This window comes from Perca fluviatilis, chromosome 5 (genome assembly GCF_010015445.1).
Source record: "Perca fluviatilis chromosome 5, GENO_Pfluv_1.0, whole genome shotgun sequence".
Lineage (NCBI taxonomy): Eukaryota > Metazoa > Chordata > Actinopteri > Perciformes > Percidae > Perca > Perca fluviatilis.
Genome location: NC_053116.1, coordinates 11,117,336 through 11,130,845, shown reverse-complemented (window position 1 = coordinate 11,130,845; position 13,510 = coordinate 11,117,336). Strand labels below are relative to the sequence as shown.

The 13,510-nt window shown below is 44.1% G+C and overlaps 1 protein-coding gene across 3 annotated transcripts in view; it reads left to right on the top strand.

The window, feature by feature from the left end:
• The first annotated feature begins 1,535 nt into the window (after window positions 1–1,535).
• The window catches only part of plxna2 (plexin A2), a 219,493-nt gene continuing 207,518 nt past the window's right edge, over window positions 1,536–13,510 (top strand). The window contains exon 1 of one of the 3 annotated variants that reach the window (XM_039800090.1): window positions 1,536–4,414. The gene's annotated coding sequence lies outside the window, so the exon portion shown is untranslated. The remainder of the gene's footprint in view (window positions 4,415–13,510) is intronic. The other 2 variants (XM_039800089.1, XM_039800088.1) reach the window with 2 other exon arrangements.

Genomic DNA, 13,510 nt, shown 5'->3' with positions numbered 1-13,510 from the left:
TGCTGGCTTCTGCTCTCTGCTGTTGTTGTTGCTGCTGTAAGATGAGTGCTTAGGGTCGTCTACAAATTACAACACCGAAAAGAGATGCAACAAAAATATGTATTAATTTAATTTTTTTTTTGTAAGTAAGTGCTGTAGTATAACTAGCAGGAGACAAGTAATAATTGAGGTAAGTTTGGAGACATTACGTTATTTAATCATTGAATTAATAAATATTTTTGTTGTAACTCTTTTCGGTGTAGTAATTTGTAGACGGCCCTAAGCACTCGTCTAACTGCAGGTAGCAGCAGCAGCAACAGAGAGCTGAAGAGAGCAGGCAAGTGTTCATAAACTTCTGGTGTACTTACAAACTTTCCAATCCATCGTTTTATGAGAGCAATACCTATTTGTATTACTTGTAGACGTTTGGTATCATTTCGGGCATTATTAGTGGGGTAACTTACAAGATACAAACGTGGGTCCATTAGCCCCTGCGCTAAGCTATTCAGCTGATAACGCTACTCTAGCTAACTCTCCCAATGTTAGACCCAGGTGAAAAAAGCTTCTGGGGGGGTGTTTGGCTCGAGGTCATGGTGCAAAGGACCCTAGGGTGAATTACTCCGAACCATCACTTTAAAACACCGATAAACGCAAGTGTTCCACCAAAACAAGTTCCTTCCAGAGACTATTTTGCAGAGCCACCGTAGCTGCGTCCGGACGATTGTGATTGGTTCAAAGAAATGCAAACAACCCAGAGCGTTTTTTTTTTTTTATCCTATCCCAGAAGGTTTATGTGGTGTAGCCAGACCTTACTCCACAGCACTGTGGAGATAGGTCAGCCAGTTTTTATTATACATCCATGAACAGAATGCTGACTGCAGTTCACTTAACTGCCACCGGTCTTATTAATAACAAGGATTTTCTGAAAGTAGTACCTTTTTTAATATAAATGTTTAAAAAAATGATTAGTAACTGACATGGTTTAACATTGGAACAGACATTATTGGCAATCATATGCATAAGATTGACGCTTAAGTTTTTCATGTAATTGTTTCCTGGTATTTTTTTCTCTCCAGTCAGGCTGATTGCTTACACGGGTCAGAGAAGAGAGGGAATGGAGTGTCAGTATAGTCGACAGGATGCCACATTCCCTCGTGATATCTTCAAATATTGCTGCAGGGAGAAAGATTTAAAGGCATCACTAGAGGCCCCCTTTGAAACCTTTCAACTTAGCGTGAAATCGCTGCGTGCGAACACTTTGATCAGCAAACGGTCAAGCGGCAGCCCTGCGGTCGGCTCCGCATTGGCGTCGGGAGCCTCATTCCCAGCACCGTGCACACCCTTCCACCTGACCACCGTTTGATTTGCTCACTGAATTGATCTTCCAACAAATAAGCTTTGAGCTTTGCCACGAATTACCCCTTTCTATCTCCTGTCACACATGCCTTGCAGCATCACTGCCCTCTCTTTGCGTGCGCCCAGCCGCCCTGTACATCCGGAGATAAACAGTAGGTACTGCACATCACACAATCATAATTCCAGCAATTAACCTTTTCCCTTACTGTGGGCTTTGAATCCCGTTAGTTTCTTGGCTCACTCCTTACAGAATCAGTCTCTGTCTACCAGCTCAGATTCCAAATGTAGACGTAGATATAAAGTGACCAGCGGCTTGCGTGTCTTGACAGCGCCCTAATGACCAATGATGTGTGCTTTGATTTCAGATTCGGGGTTGGGAAGGTGCCAAGGCTTAAAGTGGCTGCGTTGCACCACTGTGAACCTGGACCATCTTGACACAGCTCTCTGCTACTACGAGACAGGGCTTTAATGAAGGTCTGTGACAAGAGGTGCATATGTAAGTTATGAGCACATCAATAAGCGAACGCTGTATCTTTGCATCAAATGAAGGTGCTTGAGGGAGCAAAGAAACCGAGCTGAGCACGATACACAGGCACACAAGTATGGATATTTTCCCGTTGGCTTGCCTGTCGCATCATATTTGTGCATGTTGATTTGAAAAGAAAATCGAAATTTAAGGAACTTCAAGACATAAATACGATATAAATGTTGCATATGATAGTTCAGAGACTAATTAAAGCTACAGTCCTTGCAATTCTCTTGTATTTTTTTCTAAACAAGGTGACCAATTAAAGCTGCATAGTTGTCCTGTTTTGAACAATGTACTAGTCTTTTTCTCTTTCACGGTACCAGCCTGTGTCAGTCGATATGTGTCCTAAAGTGAAACATGACTGATAGAATTGTACTGTATGTAATAACCAAGCTTCACCTCACAGAAATGGCTTCATTTATCATTTCTCTCTTCACAAAACAGGCAGAACGTCTTCCAGGCAGTTCTGCGTTCTTTCAATATGAATTGAGTTATGTTCCAATCAAACAAATCACAGCTTGTTCCAAACAGGGCTGCTCCAAACAGGGCCATGAGTAATGGATTAAAAAAAAACATTCTGTATTTGATTACCCGTGCCGCCCAAGGTTGACTAAGATCCATTTGAGAGGTAGTGCGGTGGATTTCCAATATGGACACCCTCCAGCTATTGACCCTGTCTTTAAGTGGGCGCTGTGCTTTTAGTGTACTTACACTGGTTGTTCCACATCTTCTTCCTTCTGGCAGTTTTGCAATACTTTTGATGGCAGACACTGGCTCCCTTTCCCCCACTCTGCATTATTGATGCATCAGAGAATGTGGATAGCCTACTTTTTGTCATAACGCACTAAGGGCACAGATGCAGTCTCAGTTATGCAAAGAAAAGTAAAAGTCAACACTTGGCAGTCAATATTGAGATCACTGATCAAAGATTTATCATGTATGAATAAAAATGAAAGGAGTGATAGGCGAGTACACTTGTTGGGTGCCTTCCCATTGAAATCAATAGAACTGAATGGTGTCTGCAGCACAAGTAACATGATAGTTCAAAGTAAGAGACACAAAAGCTGGTGTAGGGCACTATGTTACTGATGCCGTGGCAAATTATAGGAAAAAACTTTTAAGGGTTGATTATTATCTCCAAAGTTGGAACACTCAGTTGACTCTGGTGAGTGGTGTAATAACTACATCTCTGAGCCAGAGAGAATGAGGGAGAGCAAATCAAAAGGTTTATCTAAAACTAGGGGGGGAAAAGAGAAGCAGAAACGGAGAAATGAAGAAATCAGGAGACGGGGAGACGAGAGCGAGAGAGGTGTGAGCAGGTTGACAGTTTGGCCTATAGATGGCAGTGTCCTAACAGAAACAGAGTTGGATGGGAGAGTGTCACTGAGTGGGTTCAGCGTGTGCTGCGCAGACAAAACTGTGATGGGTAAGAACATTTTTCTTTTCATAAATGTGATGCACTATCCAAATGTCAATTATCAATAGGATATTTAATATAGTCGGTTATAATGATTTCCAAAGGTAATAATAGGGCCATTTAAATTTTAGGCCTATATCATTATTTTTTACAGTAAGTTATCCGAACTGTAAATTATACTTAGCATCTTAGAAACTTGAGAGATCCCTTTGGTAGTCTCCTTTTTTGTTATCAGTTGAGCGGATGGTGCATTGCAATTTACCATATGGATTAATGTTTACAGCAAAGTATTATTTGTTAGACAATATGGCTTACTCATGTAGTTCTCAATGCTCTAAGACTGCATTGCTGAATTCGACACAAATGTTCCTTTAATGTATTCATTATGAATGTTTGTTCTCTGGGCGGAAACGGTTAACACCATAACGAGCAGGAGTGTGAGGGGGGCTGGCTTTAAACACGCAGCGTGCCAGTGGCAGGGCAGCGTACACACACACACTACTGTTACAGTACATTGATGGAGCCGCTAATGTGTGTCAGTCCGGTAGAGCCCCTGTGAGGAAGCGACGCTGCGCTGCGGCTCTGAACCGACCGACCGACCGACGCTGCGAAATTCCCCCCGCGGGACCATGGCAAGCCTGGCCGCGGCGTGCGTTCTGTAGAGCAGCCTGGACTGGAAACTGGAGGACGCCGAATCCCGAACTGAAGGAATGTGCCATTTTCATTGACACGGTCCTAGCAAAGTAACATTAGGAGGTCAGCTCACACGCTGAACGCTCTGCTGCGAAGTTTACGCACTGCATTTGCCATTTACTCGCCGTTATGAAGGTTTTTACTTGAATGAATGACGCCACCACCGCCGCAGCTTAACAGGTTCCGTAGGCTGATGTTGGCTATTTAAAGGCTTCGGACCAACTAGTGAATGTACAGTTATTGAAGCATCTACGTAAAGAGAGGGTTTGTCCAGATAGAGCATTTGGAAACAATTTTTTTTCTTTCTTCTTTTTTCATTTTCTTTTTTTTTCCGCTGTGGATGTGAGCCTGTAGCGCGTCAGTTGAAGCCCAGAAGACAGCAGCCGCGCTGGACGCTGGGAGGGAGCAGGATAACCGGGACATCCAGTTTAAATGGAGAGGTGAGTGACGACCAGCGCTTGTTTAGGCTAAATGTGCTTCACGGGTGTGTAAATAGCCTATTTGTTTAAATCCCACAAGACAGCCACACTGTTCGGCAAAGGGCTAATTTCAGACAACTGAAGAGAGGCATTTTTCATGTTTAGGCTCCGGGCTCTGATCTGATTAGTTCGCCGGTTTCACCATTTCAGCTTTGCCACAGCTCCCACTTTGACGCCAAAATGAATGACGACGTGCGACCATATGATATAGCCTGTATGGACGTTTTACAGTTTGTGCATATACGATCATTTCACCTACAGCTGGCTTCACGCACAGGTGTTGCTCTGCATCCTTTACTACCAGTTCTGCTGTATTGTCATTCATTTATAGCTGCCTCCTTCTAATGGTTCTTCCAGTTAGTATCTTTCCAGCTGATGAGCCGCTTATCTGTTAAGGATTTAATGAAGTTAGTTGACCAGCAGAGTTTTTTTGTTTTTTTTAGAGCCTCAAAGCTCGCAATCATCACAGTGCCAGACTGTCTAATGATTTGTATTTGTTGACCTTCATTGTGAGTGCAAATTCACACAGACATACTCTTCTACACAGTGGCCACATGATTTGTATTTATAGCAAACTTAAACCCTTTTTTAATTTAATTTTTGTTATAGCTACAGACCTGTGTCACTGCAACAAGTGAACCTTATTGTGTCTTTATTTGGAGCTGATTATCAGACTGTTTTTATGTTCACACAACAATGTGAATTGGTTTTACAATGCCACTGATCTAGTTCACATCGTCTAAATGGTCTTAAGCATTTCCTGCTGGATTTGTTCTCTTCTCAAGTGGTAAAACCAAAATCCCAAATTGCAACAACAACAACAAGAAATAACCCCCAATATACTGTCGCCTACTGGCATCAATTTAGGATTCCAGATCGACTCTAGACATCATCTGGCCCAATTCGGCAGATGCACCTACAAATCTTCATTCTCTGTCAGAGTGCCAGCGCTCCGGCAGGCACCCATGACAATGACTCTAAAGAAAATAAATGTTGTCTTAAGTAGAAAATTGCCTTCCATTTGCATGAGAATAACTTGCATCTGCCACGGCTGACGGGTAGCATATTAATCCCTCTGCTCGTGCAATCAAAACCCGTTCCTTCTTGGTGAGATCACAGTTTTTGTGCATGTGAAGCGTGACCCACTCACATCATTATTTTAATATCCATCTCAAAGTGAAACAGCAGTTTGACCCCCAAAGCAGCCACAAGGGCGGAAATTGCTGCCTTTTGGAAGAACAAACCAGCACTAAGCATTGGTTTGATTATCACATGCTGATTATATTCACCTAATTAACTCCAGTCTAATGGGGGGGAAAAAAAAAAAACACATTCGCTGATATAGTGTGGTGCTGCCGCTGAGCAGTCAGCCCCTCTGACCGGTTGGCTGTTCAGCAGCTGTTGTATCACAATTTTCTACACTTCTGTTAGCTCTGCTTTGGTTCAAATTTCTTTCTTCTTGGATCAGTATATTTATGAATCCTCAGTGACCTTATGTGACGTAAGTTTAATGCTGCTAACTCGTTCCTTTTTGAAGTCAAGATCATACAAGACAATTGCTGTGGAAACTGTTTTCAGAGCTGTTGTTGATAGTGTCAGTTTCTTCCGAAAGCTATGAATCGCAGACAGTTTGCTCTCTCTTTAAATAATGGAGGATATGAGCATAGATTGTTAGGAATCCGGCCCAATTGAATCACTTTCAAGTGATGCCTTTTGAAGGCACGGCGTCCGAGAAAGCCTTTCGCGAAGCGCAACATCACACACTCATCCAATCAATATGGTTAACCCCGCCAGGCTGGAGAGAAATAGCTTCGACTGGACAAACTTGGGTCGAGCTTTTGTGGAGTAACGGTTGATGTTTCTGTGCCACCGCCTCTCCGCTTCACCTCTCTGTAGGGGGCTGCGATATTTTTGATTGGATTGTCGCTGCAGCGCTGTGGTCAGCGAGGTATTCTTTGGAGTATTTCTGATCTTGGGAATGATTTGCATAAGTCATTTTTTTTTCTTTTTTTTTTTTTTTTTTTAAGACTACCTCATTTCCCCAGGGAAAATATTCAGGTCTTGTGTTCTTTAATAGTGCTGTTTTCCCCCTGTGCTCAAACGCAAGATATTCCTGTCAGTATTGTGCAGGATCTCAAACATTTCATGGTAACTTTTGGAATAGCTGTTTCTGTGACTCCCCGACTATGACATCTCATGTTCTTAAGAGGAACTGGTCCTCTGTTGCACCCTGTAGATTGTGTCTAAAGCATCTTCTGTGCAAGACCAAAGCTACCAGCCCCCCCCACCCCCCCTACCATCAGCATCTTTCAGTATGTGCGGCGAACTCTGCTGATTGGCGGCATGGCTCGAGAGCGTCCTCCTCTGTCGATGAACAGCATAGTCTTAAGGGTCTAAACGACGAGCTGAGTTAATTATCGGGCCAGCCTCTTCCCCTTCAGTGCCTTCCACTTACACCGCTCAACAACTACCATGACATTACTAATTTTTGAACTGCATGATTTGCTCCTGAATGAGTTGTTACTGCCTTTTCTGTGTGCTGTGTCACCACCAGCCTTCACACGGCACACTGCTGGCTCCTCTTTGGATTCCCCCCTGAAGGCAGCCAGACTCACCACAGTTTAGCTTGAGAGATTTTGACAAGTCGTTATGCATGCAGGCAGAATCCTTGACCTATTTCTTAATGAGTGAATACTGCAAATGCGCTCAGCGGCTGAGTATTCTGAACCAGGCCCCCCCTTTCTTACAGCAACCCCCACCATCCCAACTGTCTTTTGCTTGCCCACACACACACACACACACACACACACACACACATACACACATGCCAACAGATGCAGATAATGGTGTTTTTGTGAGTTCGCCGACTCATTCTCCCACAGATATAGTTCCTCCTTTTTCCTATCTGCTGAAGTGTACAAATAGCGAGTGAGTGTTTGTTTTAATGCAATTGGCCGCCCGTCTTCCCACACTCGAGGCTGTTTATCTGAACCTTTCAACTGTCCAGCTGTCACAACAGAGATCTCAATCTCCTTGACCCACACACGCTCCTCTCGCTCAGCCTTGTTATGCGCATGTTTGTGTCTGGGATCCGCGTTTATGGCGAGCGAGTACGTGCGAGGATTGACATAAGGGAGATCTGGATCTGCGGTGACATTGATCAAGTGGAGTGCAGCCAGGGAGAACATTAAGTCTGAGAGGGCTTTGGCTCCAGCGGGATAAAGCAGAAGATCACAACTGTCTCTTTCTCTTCATCCACGCAGCAGGCGGCTGCGTCCACAAATCCTCTGCGCTCGCCGCTTTTTCCTCTGGTAAAGGCTAACAACATGAGTTTTTCTACCTGTCTCTTACGCTTCAAGAAGCAGATTCAGCGGTGGACGCGGTCTCTCTAGGCGATGGTTATCCTAAGGAACGTTCGTTTATGATGTTGTTGCTTGTGGAGGCAGTCCTCTGCTGAGATGTTGATTCAGGAGTGTAGGAACTGGAAAGTCTGTCTCCCTGCATCTTGTTTAAGATAACACTGAACTTTGCATTGATACCGATTACGAGCAGGTATCAGGTTAAAATTGGGAACTGACATTGGAGAGCTTCCACAATGTTGCAACATTTTAGCAACAGAACTTAAGGTAGAAAGCAAAGCAATTAGATTTTCAGTCTTGGATCTCTTTCATGGAAAAATATGATTTTTCATTCACTCTGGCCAAAAAGTCCTAGCTAACACTCCAATACATTTGGATAAAATATGGTTTTGATGCATTCCAACACCATTTGTCCCTCTGCTTTGTGCCAAAGAGTAAAATCTAGTGTTGCAATCCATACTATGGACATAAGAATATACCATAGATCCTAAGATACATCATTACTCTTTAATAATTCCCACACAATAGCAGATGTCAGAAAACACCACAGGATTACATTTAATGGTCTAGTCATGCTGCTGTAGCCGTTTTCATCATCTTGAGTAGTTGTGCGTGTAGCCTTCAGTGACTTATTGAATCGTTGAAACCATTTTAAATTGATGACTACAGGCCTCTACACTGTTAAGTAGCAGCTTGCCCAGTATGAGCAACACATAGCACAGAGAGCAAAAATCAATACCACTCCTTTGCATTTCATTTTTCACGATACACAGGGAGACTGTACTTCTATTTTTTTAGTTTTTATACTGCCAGTACTTGAGAGACCCTTTCTGCCTTAGTGTTTTCTTTTGATAGGCCTGTTAAGAGTTTGTTTCCACATCTCTGTCAGGATGCTAGAAGAAGGCTGTGTGTGTGTGTGTGTCCGCAGCTCCCAGACAGGCTCCAGTCAGTCTCATCAGAGGTCCAATCGGGGAACGGTTAACAGTCGCGCCTCTGCCAGGCGCGACCGTGGCCAGTCCAGATCCCGCTCTCTCTATTGATGGCAGCAAGTTAGCAATGAACCCTAGTGTGCACTCTGCTTTCGCAAAGGCTTTCCAGCTTGCTGAAACAAAGCCTTTTGTAGGACCGCTGAATCCAACAGATGGAGAAATGGACAGTAAATGAAAGTAGAGGCAAAGGGGAATAAAGGAATTTAGTGGAGCATGTTTGCGGGCAGGCATTTAGGCTACTCCTTTGGGAAGCCTAAAACCCTCACAATGCAATACTGGCAGAACTTAAATGTTCTCCCGTTGACATGCTGCGAAAGCGGCTTTGGGCCCCTATGTGAGCGGAGCAGGCAGCCTGCTCGCGAGGGCTCTCCAGGGCCTGGGAAGCCTTTATTAAGATGTTAATGGAACTGCCTTCATGACACATTTCCACGGGACAGAATCCCTCGTCTCTGCCATTCTTTAGTGCATCAATCTGCATGGCACAATCATCAGTCTCTCCCCCTCACACAACAGCCTGTTTAGGCATTCAGCCCCATCTCCACATTCCCCTGCCCAGGCGCTCTCACTCTTTATCTGATCCCTGCTGTCACAAGCCATCCTATATTTTACCACGTGTAACAAAATTACGCGATGCCAGCGATAAGGGCAGCAATCCTGGCGCAGGGACCCGTAGAATAACAAGTCTGGCTGTTTGTTTGTCACTGATCTTCGCACCGGTTGGAAGTCAGACTGTCACCCCACAGCAAGCCATGAGGGCTGTTATGATTTTATTTTTTTTTCCTTTTTTTCTTTCTCTGCACACTGTCAGCCGGTAGCTTGTTTCCAGGACACCACTACCTACATCGCTTCCCCTCATTCGCCCTAGCCCTCAAACTGCTCCCAAGGCTGGCCACTGCAGCATGAGCAGCTTATCAAAGCAGCAGCAACAACAACAACAACATCAACAACAACAAAAAGAGAGGGGAAGAAAGACCTCGAGCTTTACATACAAATGCCTTGACTTCATTTTCGTGAAAGGCACTGGATGCATTGTCTCAACCATTTTCTCTTTTCACACCCGTTTGAATATAAGTCAGTTTGGCCTGGCACCATCAATAATCAATTAGCCGGTGTCATGGGAGGATGTGCGTTTTCCTTTGGTGGAAACTTGACAATAAGTGAGCAACAAAAAGGAGCGGGAGAGAGAGGCAGAGCGGGAGGGGGGGCTTGTGTTAGACGCCGGGGGCAGCTGTCAGGAGCAGATGATAGTGTGTGTGTGTGTGTGTGTGTGTGTGTGTGTGTTGTGTGTGCGTCGGTGCATGGGTGATTTGTGCTTGGCTGCATTTGTTTGTTCCATTTCAATTTATTGTTGTTTGACTGCATGGCGTGTGTGTGTGTGTGTGTGTGTGTAATTTGTGCTTGGCTGCGTTTGTTTGTGTCCATTTCAATTTATTGTTGTTTGACTGCATGGTGTGTGTGTGTGTGTGTGTGTGTGTGTGTGTGTGTGTGTGTGTGTGTGTGTGGTGTGTGTGTGTGTGTGTGTGTGTGTGTGTGTGATGAGGCACCAGGGTAGGCAGTATGGGCGACGCCATGCTGTGCTGCCCACACTGCCCCCTGGTGATGAGGATGCCCCTGCTTGCCACTGTCGCCATGGTTACTGCAGGCAAAGGGGTGCAGACATTGCTTGTCTAGTGTGCTCATGTGCCATAGAGGAGCCCGGCCAACGGCAGCTTTACCCTTCTACTGTATACACTGCAGCCCAATTACAACTAGGGCCACTTTCAACTCAAAGGGGCCTATTACGGCCATTAGCTCTCTCAGCCATTTCAAAGCAGTGTGTCATTTTCTTACAAGATTGACTCATACTAGTATTTGCCCTAGAAGTGTAAAATCCAGCAGGTCACTGTATTTACATGGACTTAATTCTCTCTATGCTTATTGTATTGAAGGCAACACAACACTCAAATTCCCCTGTTATGCTCCGAGGCTCAGTGACATGTAGATACCTGCACCTATGCTCTCTTCATTGTTACTATTTTGCAGTCAGCCATGGCCTTATCTGGGTGGATAGCTCCTCTCAGTGTGAGGCAGGAGCCTTAAGTCATCCTTGGCCCTTAGCAGAGAGGATAAGAAAAGAAAAGGAGAAATATAGCCTTCCAAATTCATTCTTGAGTGAGATAGCAAACCGAAAAAAAAAAACCCTGTCTGGAAAAGTCCTCCCCCTTCCTCTTCTATCTTGTTTCTCCTCACTCACTCACACACACACACACACACACACACACACACACACACACACACACACACACACACACACACACACACACAGAGAAAGACAGACACACACACCCTCTTGATAATCTTTTCCACTGTTGTAAACCAAAGTAAATTAGGCTAAATTGATGATGAAAGACCTGGAAACTCTACTTCAAAACACAGAATGTGGCCCACTGTGGCGTCTTATTTCCCTGCAATGATGATAGAAGCATAAAGGCTTAAAAACATGGAAGGGCCATATTGTTTTTTTTTTTATTTTTATTTTTTTTTTTTACTTTTAATGCTTGGCCAGGTAGTAAGGAAAGATTTTGGATGTATCATGAAAAAAGTTTGGTCGAAAGCTACTGCCGCCAGTTCTGTAACTCCAGACTCTTTACTTTGGCCCAAGGTGATTTATAGTGTCCAGGCCAGGGGAAATGTATTCTCCCCTGGGATAACAGTAATGTTTATGCATGAATACATGTCTCTGATCCACACACTGGAGCCAGTGGGAGAAAATGGACGAAGGGTACTTTCAAAAAGGAAGGCAGCTTGTCATAAAGCCCACACAAAGTCTGTTATGATGTGTAGTTGCTCTCCTTGCATGCTCGGGGCAAAAACCGTTAATAACACTTTATGAACGTAATTGCTTTTGTTGTTGATTTTGACCTCGGCCCAACCTTTTTAAGATTATAGTGCAAGTGCAGGGCTTTGTGGAATGTGTGGGCTACCGAGGAAAAATAAATCCTGTTTCCCCTGGATGCATTTCTGGGAGCCCGTCTTATCAAAACGATAGCAGCAAAATGGCCATTGTGAATCATGCTGTACAAACTAAATTGAGCTACAGTAACAGTGTGCTTGGCGAATGACCGGTATTTGTTCCTGCCAGCCAAACATTATCAAGATGAATGCATCGTAGGGGAAGTTGGATGTTGTTGTTTTACTGTTCTTACTTCCTAGTGGCCCTTTGCTATCAAAGGGAAACACTGTATGTACTCAGTGGAACAGCGGGAGCTCGCCCAGACAGACGCATTATTCTGCCTCTGTCATAACCAATGAAACGGGAGACACGACGGCAGCGTCTTCATGAAACCTGCATTAGACAGACTGGAAAATCATTAACGTGGAGTAAGTGACATGATGTGATATCGCGCCATGCAAAAACGCATTATCAAAAAAAAAAAAAATCACTACTTCCTCACACATCAGCTGCAATGTAGGTCAGACACATTGCCTTTTTTTCTGTAGTGTTTAAGGAGAATGAATCAGGGTTTTCGAAGACAATTATTCAGTGTGTGACAGCCGAGCTGTTTGCAGCACAGGACTTGAAATCCTTGTGGCCGTGAAGATGTTGATTAAATATGACTGCGCTGAAACATTTGCCTGCCTGAGGGAGTCAGAGGTAGAAGAAGGGAGGGGAGTGGAGGGAGTGAAGGGAAAAAAAAAAAGAAAAAAAGAAAGGCAGGGGACGGGGCAGGTTTGTACTTGAAAGCAACGAATGAGCATCCTTTCTTGTCTTAATCTGCAACAGTTAGGGATTTACACTACGGGAGCTAATGCTTGCCAACCAGCTGATCCACACAGAAGGTGCATTCAGTGGGTATTTGCCATGTTACCACTGATAGAGTCATGCTTTTCACAGACACACCTTTATATTGTCTCATTCATCTCGCAGAGAGAGAGAGTGAGAGTAATTAAGAAGATTTCTTCTCATTGCAGAAGGCATCTCTGAGCTTGTAGGTACAATGTTTACTGTTAAGTACTTTGCACAAGCCTCATTGCCTCTGCTGCTGCGAGCCCTTCCCCACATTTCGCAGGGAACATGTTCAGCCTGACAGGGGTGAATAGGTGAGCTGAATTTGCATGTATTTACAGGGCAGGCACAATGTTTCAGGCATTCTTTGTTTGGCAAACATAATGTTGAATTTCAACAATTTGCTTTTGCAGGGTTTTAATGAATGTTTTTAACTCGCAAACTAATTTCACATATCACTGAAGAGAAGCACAATTAAGCATTCAGTTCTTTTGTACTGTAGAGTACAGTAAATCGCTTAGTCTTTGTTTTTGTTTTCAAAGCTGGTGGTTAACAGTGTACTGTGTAATCTCCTCCGCGTCCACCCTCCTTTCTCTCAGCGTTCTCTCCTGTTTATTTATTTTTTCTTAGGGGGGGGAGAAACTGTGAGAGTGAGCTGAATGGAGGGATCCCCCAAAGGGGACTGGCATGTGGCTTAGATGCTGGGAAATATCAGCACATTTTCACATTCACCTGCATTTTGGGACCTGAGTCCGCATTTTGCTGTGCATCCTCAGACAAAAAAAATAATTAAAAAATAAAGTCTTTTTTAAACAGGGAGTGGCTGCTGGGCAACGTGTTACTGTTGAAAAGACCAAAGTAAAGTACACATTGGCACACACACACACACCTTCTTACCACACGGTAAATCCTTCATGGATTCCTTGTGTGCAGACATTGAGAA